The sequence below is a fragment of the Camarhynchus parvulus genome, chromosome 27, assembly GCF_901933205.1.
Source record: "Camarhynchus parvulus chromosome 27, STF_HiC, whole genome shotgun sequence".
NCBI lineage: Eukaryota > Metazoa > Chordata > Aves > Passeriformes > Thraupidae > Camarhynchus > Camarhynchus parvulus.
Genome location: NC_044597.1, coordinates 453,026 through 462,021, shown reverse-complemented (window position 1 = coordinate 462,021; position 8,996 = coordinate 453,026).

Genomic DNA, 8,996 nt, shown 5'->3' with positions numbered 1-8,996 from the left:
ACCTGGCCCTGACAGGCCAAGGAACCAAAACATCATCACTTTGGGTAAACAGTCTCCACATTGCATTCTACTTTGGCACCAACACAGGCATAGCAAATGATAAGAATTGTGTTTCCTTTCTCTGAGGTTCAGAGAATGTGAAAGCCAGAAATATTCTTGGGAAGAATTGTGCCTTGCTTTTCTCTGTGAAGAGAAATGTGGCAACAACCATTGGAAGAGACCTTCAAGTTCAGCCAGTGCCACAGCAGTGGGGCAGCACCATAACCCCAATAAACCCTACTCCATTCCCAAGGCCATATCCAGACTCCTGGGGGGAAGCTCCAGACAGCCTTTTTCCCTGCAGCATGAGCTGCTATCATTCACCAGTTGGCAGAGCTGTGCTCAAACCTCATCTCAGATGATTCTGAGGGAAGGAAGCCACTGACAAAAAGGCCAAATGTGTCACAGGGAATGTCCTCAGGGTCGCATTATTTGGAAGGGAAGTTGCCTGGCTCCTATCACTGAACAATCTCTTCTGGGAAGGAAAACATCATTACTGCAGTATTGAATTGCACTGAGAGATTTATGATCTAATTTAAAGATGCAGGGGTTTATTTGTTAATTGTAATAAACAGCAAGTTCATTACACTCCAGCCTCCAAACCAGCAGCGTCTCCTAGACAGGGAATAAAATACTGATTTCATTCACTTTCAGGGCAGAAGTTCATCAGGGGGGTGCCAAGAACTGAGCACAAAACCACCACTCCCCCCCTGCTAGAAAATGTCTTTTAATGGGAACAAACACGTGGGGAAGGAGGCTCTTCCTTTGGAAGGCCACCTGGTTCCTGGGAGCACCACACAAAGGGGTTCTAAGATTTTGTTTGATTGCTAATGATGTTACTCTGATTTATTGGCCAGTAAATTAAACTCAGTTCTCCAAGCTGGGTCTGTTTTGCTCAAGGCAGGAGCTGTTGGCTGATCTCTCCTTGTCCTTATCCCGACCCAGAGCCTTTCATCCCATTTCCTCTGCCCAGTCCAGTTGGGAAGGGCAGGGACAGAGCAGCTTTGGGAGCACCTGGAATCCAGCCACATCCAACTCACCAGGGCCTGAGCACTCCAAGGGAATTTTTGAGTGTGAATAGGACCAAAACTTGTGAGGAAACAGGTTCACATTTCCCTACTTGCTATTCCTCCATGGCTTTTCCAGGGCAATAACAGGCTGAGAAGCCTTCCCAGGGACTTCACTTAGCTGCTTTGTTATGGTAACACCCTGATCTTTCTCAGCACTTAAACCATTTAAATGACATTTCTATTTTGTTTTGTAATTTTATTTATTTATATTTATACATATATATTTCAGTCCTTCCTTGTAATGTAGACTTAGCCTTGAAACTTAAATCCTTTCCTTTTATTCCTTTGGATGTTGCCTGTTACCAGTCTGTTTTCCTGTGACCAGGAATATTCACTGGAAAATGGCATTGGCCTCTTCCTCCAGTGTGAATGGAAAGATTTAGGAGCTGGTTCGTTCAGGAGATCCTCTCCTTCAGCATCTGATGCTTGGCAATGATTCATTAGTAAGGGGATGTGTCCATGTCAGGGACTTTTGCTGTTGACTTGTGCAATTTGCTGATTTTATCTGCAAACACCAATTTAATGTCTCCTCTGATCCAGGGGCTGGGCTCCACATGACACTCTGGTGAAAATCAAGGAAGTGTTTGAAGGAATTCAGTGGAAAAAAAGAGAGGAAAATAAAAGATCCCAATCAGATGCTGAAAAAAGAGAAACCTCTCCCAAAAGCACAAATTGGCAGAATGAATTCAGTTCCACAGGAAAATAATTTTATCTCTCCCATATTTTTCTGTCCTTCTTTGCAGTTTTTGGCCCTCTGGAGTACAGGACTCACTGGCGACAAGTGAGTCCCTGACTTGATTTCAGGCCACCATTGCTGACTGGTTTTCCACTGGGAAAACTTGGAGAAACATCAGTGAGAGGAATTTACATCTGACAGCCTTGGATGCTTTTCAGCCTTCACAGAGACATGGACTCTGCCGGGCTTGGGGCCTTTTTCCTCCCCATTCCCTCTTTTTCCTGGCTCCAGTCTTGCCACAGAGCTGGCACCACTCCCAGCACAATGAACCAGATCAGCTCATGGCATAACAACAAGAGATCATGGAATTAGAGAATCCCAGAGTGGTTTGGGTTGGGAAGGACTTCAAGAACCCACCCCTGCCATGGCAGGAACATCTTCCACTCTCCCAGGTTGCTCCAAGCCCTGTCCAACCTGGCTGTGGATATTTCCAGGGATCCAGGGGCGGCCACAACCTGTGCCAGTGTCCCCCCACCTCGATGGAAGAAGTGAGGGCAGGAGCTTCCCTTTCTTTGCAGGAAGGTTGTTGTGGTGTTGTGAGGGTCCCCAGGACAAGGTGAGAGATGAAAACTGACTCCAAGTTCTCAGAAGGCACATTTATTATTTTATGATATTATATTAAAAGAAATTATATTCTAAAACTATACTAAAGAAAGAGAGAGGATACATCAGAAAGCTAGAAAAGAATGAATACTAAAAACCCCTGACAGACCAGAGAGTCTGACACTGCTGGACTGGGATTGGTCATTAAGTAAAAACAATTCATATGCTGAGTAAACAGTTCTCTAAATCACATTCCAGAGGAGCAAAACATGGAGAAGCTGAAGCTTCCCAGCTTCCCATGAGATGAAATCCTAGAGAAAGGATTTTTCATAAAATATCATGGTGCCAGAAGGACAGGGGTTTGTTTCTTCCTCCCTTCCTTACTCACATGGACTTCGCCTTTGCCCTGAGCTGGAACAGTCCCCAGGCGCTGTGAGTGCAATTGCTCCCACTCTTGCCACTCAATACCACTCAGGTTCTGCAGCTTAGAAAGTGTTGTCCCTTAAAAGGAAAACCTCATACTGCATCTCCTCCAAAAATGTTACCCCAACTTTCTTAAGGAATTAAGGCAAAAAACCCTGTTTTCTTTGGGAGGCAGAACTGCTGTCCTTCTTTGCAATATCTTTATTTGCTTCCAAAATGCTCCAAAACTTCCAAATATTTTTATTCTATTTTCAGTAGAATACTATTTTTTAATTAGCACTATTTCCCTGTAAGAACAGGCTCTCACTGCTGAATATGGAGGGTGGATCCACCATCTGGACAAGAGACTCTAGATCCACAGAAAACAGAAGCAGAACAATCTGATGTCATTGCTCTTCAAAGCATCAGAATTCTTCTTCACAATTTTACAACTTGGGGAGCTTGCAGACTGGGCAGAGGGAGGTTTGATGTTGAAAATTCCCTGTTCTGCAGCACAGCACAGGGTTTTCAACAGGCCTGGAGGACCATGGAAAACACACAGGCAGAGCTTTGCTTTAAAGGCAGAGTTGGAATCTGCAAAGATTTGCAGGAGGGTGCGCAGGGCTCTGATGGAGCAGCCACAGCTTCTCTGGACACCCTGTGCCAGGGCCTCCTCACCCTCAGAGGGAAGAATTTCTTCACAATATCACATCAAACTCTGCCCTCTGGCAGTGGGAACCCATTGTCCCTTGTCCTGTCACTACCACTTTTTTAGCAGCCTCCCTGGAAGGCCACTGTGAGTTCTCCCAAAGCCTCCATTCTCCATGCTATGTTCTAATAGATCAATTAATTATAACTATATTAGATAGATATTCTTTATCCCCCTCAGGGGCGGATCAATGCTATAAGATGGAGCATGAAGGTGCTGAGCTATTCCACATTCTGCAGCCCAGACAGAATGGAAAAGCAGATCCTGCTGTTCCCCTTCGTTTGGCCTCTGGCAGCACCTGCCTGGACTCTGGGGTTAAACCTGCCCAGCTCTGCCACAGCTCACCACAGGATGTTTGTAAAGCAGGGGAAAGGCAGGAGGCAGAAGAATAAATTCAAAGGAGGAGGTTACAGGAGCTGCTGGACTGAAAATCGTCCCTGGCAGTGTCCAAGGCCAGGCTGGACAGGGCTTGGAGCAGCCTGGGACAGTGGAAGGTGTCCCATGGCAGGGGTGGCACTGGGTGGGCTTTAATGTCTCTCCAACCCAAACCATTCCATGATTCCGTAAGTCCGTGGTTCCAGCTGTCCCAGGTTTTCTAGGTGAGTATAACTGCCATAAAGTCCTGAATCCTCAACCATATCAGATGAAAAAGAAAAAGAGGATATTAAGATAGTCACCACTTTAATTGAAAATAGAGATTAAGTGGAAGTGCCTGAGAAGGTACTGCCAGTCCATAATCAACTCACCTCTTTTTAACCCAAATCCCAGGTGGACAGCTCAGATTCACAACTCAACAGAGTCAATCATAAAGTTGTTTCATTAAAAAAGCACAAATACAGAAAGTATCTACAGAGAAAAGATTTTGAGTTCTGCCTTTGCATGGAGAATGTTTTAAATAAAGCCTGGGGGAAACAAACCCGTGCATTTGCTTAGTGAGGTTGGAGAGAAGAAAAAAGGGTCCACAAAAAAAACCAAATTAGAAAACAACTAATATTCTCTAAAGCACTTTTCCAGGCTTTTAAGTCAATCAAAAGCATGTTGGCAAATCCTGTTTCAGCCCAGGAGCCTCAAGAGCCCTTTGGTGCCACTCTGGGTGCAGCAGTTCTGGACACACAGAGAAAGCTCCAGGCACTGCTCTGGGGCTGAGGGGGCAGCAGCAGCTGGACCACACTATATTGTCTGTAAAATTTGGCACAACCTTTAAAATATTAACCTGCTCCAGAGATTTTCCTTACTTGCTCCATATCCATGACTCCTTCACCAGCATTTGTGAGGAGTTTGCTAAATGGGTTAAGAGGGTTAAGAACCAATTCCACATTTCCCTGCACGTGCCACGTGTGACACTCGCTGTCCCTTCTGCTCCATAAACAGAATCCCAGATTGGGTTGGGAAGGACCTTAAACCCACCCAGTGCCACCCCTGCCATGCCAGGGACACCTTCCACTATCCCAGGCTGCTCCCAGCCCCAGTGTCCAACCTGGCCTTGGGCACTGCCAGGGATCCTGGGGCAGCCCCAGCTGCTCTGGGCACCTTGTGCCAGGGCCTCTCACCCGCTCAGGGAACAATTCCTTCTAAATATCCCACCTAACCCTGCCTTCTGGCAGTGGGAAGCATTTCCCCTTGTCCTGTCACCCCAGACCCTTGTCCCCAGTCCCTCTCCACATTTCTTGTAGCCCCTTCAGGTCCTGGAAGGTCACAATTAAGTCACCCAAAATCTCCAGGCTGAGTCCAACATCCCACAACATTTGCTGGGGTCACCTCACATGTCGAGCTGTCCAGGAAGGTCAGGATGGAGCTGTCTGGAGATGGTCCAGCAGCACAGGACCTGAGCTCACAAGTACCTGAACGCTGGGTGCAAAGGGCAGGAGCTGCTCCTCCAGCACAGGTGATTTACAGGTGGATGAGGAGGGTGAAACCTCTCATGGTGCCAGCAAGAAAAGCTTAGGGGAACTCCACAGCTGCTCTGTCTGTACCTCTGAGGTAACAGAGGCAAGAGCCAGTCCAGAGGAGAATTCCATGTAGAAAGGGTATTGGGATGGAGAAAATCCTTGCAGAGTGTTCTGGTTTGAAAGCAAAACCAGTGAGAGACTCCAAGTCAGAAATACAATTTATTAGGAAAAGGGGGAAAAAAGCCAAACACATACAATAATACAAAAGAAAAAAACCACCAACAGAGTCAGAATACAGCCTGACACCCTGCTAGTTAGGGTGGTGGCAGCAGTCCGGATGAAATGGTCTTGTTGAAGTGGTGATCCTGTAGAAACCATCTGGTAGCTCTTGTCCTCTGGGAATGCAGTGGAAAGACTGCTTGTGGTGTCCCAAAACCCAGATTATATCCAGGTGGGGATGCTTAGCTCCTCTGCCCTGGGCAGAGCATCTCACAATGGCCTGAAATCGTTCTGAGTCAGGCAGTGGGTCCTTGATTACCCATTGATCAGAAATGGTTCCCAGAGGGAGTTATCTCTGAGTCATGTGGCAAGACATTGATGGGCCCGTTAACAGGAGATAAGGAAAACAGGATGCCCCTCCTGGTTTCAGCAGCTCTTGAGGATGGGTGTCCTAGGGTGACATTATGGTGCTTGTATCCCCATTCATGTGTTCTGTTTATGCTAGATATCATGTTCTGTGCCTTCAAGACTGGCTCTGAAGAGCGAATGTTTTGTTTTGGTTTTGCTATCAGCCACTCCCCCACGGCTGGCAGGACACACAGATGGGGCAGTACATGGTGCTGCTTTTGCTTTGCTTTTCACTTTGCTCTTGCTTCTGCTTTGCTCCTGCTTTGCTCTTGCTTTTTGCTTCTACTCATTAGTTAGTTTAGCTAAGCAGTCCAAATTTTCCCCGGACTGTTTCTCCTTTCCCTTTTTTGGACCAACTTGAACCTGCTCTGGACTGGGACCTGGGAACACCGAGAGTTTGCACCTTGTGGCTGCAGCAGCTGCCCCAGCGCCAGAGGGACTGATAACAGAGCGACCACCCCCAGAGAGAGACTTTCTGAATTTGTCATCTTTTTCAGAGCGGTGACAGAGTGGTGCCATCTGGTATTGTTCATTTTGAGTGCTGGGGGGTGCTGTGCCTGTTAAATAAACAGGTTCTTTCCACTTCTCTCCAAGGAATCCTTCCCAACCCGGTTGGGGGGAGGAGCCGTGTGGGTTTGCTTTCTGGAGGGGCCCCCTTTGGAGGTTTTCTCCCAAATTTGCCCTAAACCAGGACAGTGGGAGTAGAATACATTTTTATATTGTAACCTAGGACACAGAGCCAAGCTTGCGTGCAGGAGAGGGACAGGCATTACCTGCCTGAGTGGGCTCTTCCTAAAACTAAGGGGAAACTCTGGAAAATTGGCTGGGTGTATAAAGTTGGCTGAGTGTATAAAATTACTGAGTACATGAAACTGTCTGAGGGCCTCAGATGGCCTCTGGGACCCTGGTGCACACACATCCCCCACAAGGACTCTGTGGTATTTCTGCAGAAGAGTTGGCAAATTACAAAGATACTCATGATTAAAATTATTGCCAGAGCTGATGGGAGCTCTGCAGCCATGGCAGGTGCTTTATTTTCTGCCTCAGAGGGCCCACAACTTAATCTGGGTCTAAAATAGACTGGCAAGGTTCAGGGAAGGACACAGGTGGAGCAGCCTTGCATCCTTTATGTGTAGGAGTGCTCAAAAAAGTAAGAGAGTGGTGGAGTATAAGAGGCATTTGAACTTAAAGGTTGGGATGAGGTTGTGGCTTCCCCCTGGAAGTGTCCAAGGTCAGGTTGGATGGAGCTTGGAGCATCCTGGTCTAGTGGAAGGTGTCCCTGCCATGGCAGGGGGATGAAATGAGATGATCTTTAAGGTCCCTTCCAACCCAACCAATGGGATTCCATGATTCACTCTAAACACTTGTCATTCCATTGAAGAACATCACAATTCCAGCCACACTTAGCAAGTCCTACCCTGTCTTTGTTTCCCTCAATGTAAAGCAGGAGCATTTGTTGAAGTGCTGAAGGTGATCCCTGAAACCAGTCCCTGGAAGTATTGCAGGGCTATCCCCAGCTGGGGTCTCTGTACAAATCACAAATGGGCTGGGACTGCTGGGGACGGCATCTCAAGCTGTTTTATTTTCCAGCATCAGTCTCATTACATGGTTATGACAATGGGAAGACGCCAGCAGCTCACATCCCCAGCAGCAGACAAAGAACTTAATGTTACAACTTACTTTAAACGTTTTTTGACCAATCTCACAAAGCAAAAGCACATTGACAGTAGTTCTATCCAAGGACTATAAGCACATGTACCTGTGGTTAAAACAATGCTTGCTTATTTCAAATACAATACCTGCTTGTGAGCCTTAAAACACAATGCAGAGTGTCGCAGACATGTTTTATGAAAAATCCTTTCCTTGGGACTTTTCCTCCTGAGAAGCTGAGAGGCCTCAGGAACAAAATGTAAACAATGATTATCTGCTGCTGTGGAATGCAACAGGTAGATCTTTGATTGGCCCATGTTGGATGTTTGTAATTAATGGCCAATCAAAGCCCAGCTGGCTTGGACAGAGAGCCGAGCCACAAACCTTTGTAATCATTCTTTGCTATTCTATTCTTAGCTAGCCTTCTGATGAAACCTTTTCTTCTACTCTTTTAGTATAGTTTTAATATAATATATATCATAAAATAATAAATCAAACCTTCTGAAACATGGAGTCAGATCCTCATCTCTTCCCTCAATCCAAGAACCCCTGTGAACACCGTCACAACACAGAGCTCCATTATTAAGCTTAGAACTTCCTAACATCTTGCTAGATAAACTTTTCTGCAGCTTAAGGAGGTATTCTAGACCAGTATTAATACACAGACCATTGTTCTATTTGTCCTTGCTTTTCTACTCCTTACATAATTTTTCTGCTGACCAATCTCATGGCTACCGCTTGGCTGCAATCACAGTTCTGCTGTCTCTGAGGCCTGCCTTTGGAGCTTTCCCCAAACCCTCGGATTATAAGGATTCCCACACAGGGGACACTGGGGCTTGTGGCATTATTGGCAAATGAGCTGTACCTGCAGCTGAACCCTGCCAGACAGCCGAGGGAGAGGAGAGCAGATATTGCTCATTATTCGTTTAGATATTGCTCATTATTTGTTTAGATATTGCTCATTATTTGTTTAGATATTGTATCTGACTAAGGCCAGCCCACAGAACTGTGCTGAGCTGTCCAAAGCCAAAACACTGCTCCAGTGGGAGCCCCTCTGCTTTGAAATCCACACCTGACACAGGAGTTGCACCAAGAGCATCAGAGACTGTCTAAAATACAGATCAGAATTAGGCCCTGGCCCTATGGGCCCTGATTCCTCCCACAGTGCCAGCAAAGCTGCCATTCCCTGCATCCATCCTGTCTCAACTCAAATCTCTTTGGGAGCAGCACTTGGCTCCTACAGAGACAGACGTGTTCTGCCTTCCCTGACTTCCTGGTTTACAAAAAAGCCTCAGAGCAAGGACATTTTATTTTCATTTTTTCAAGGACTG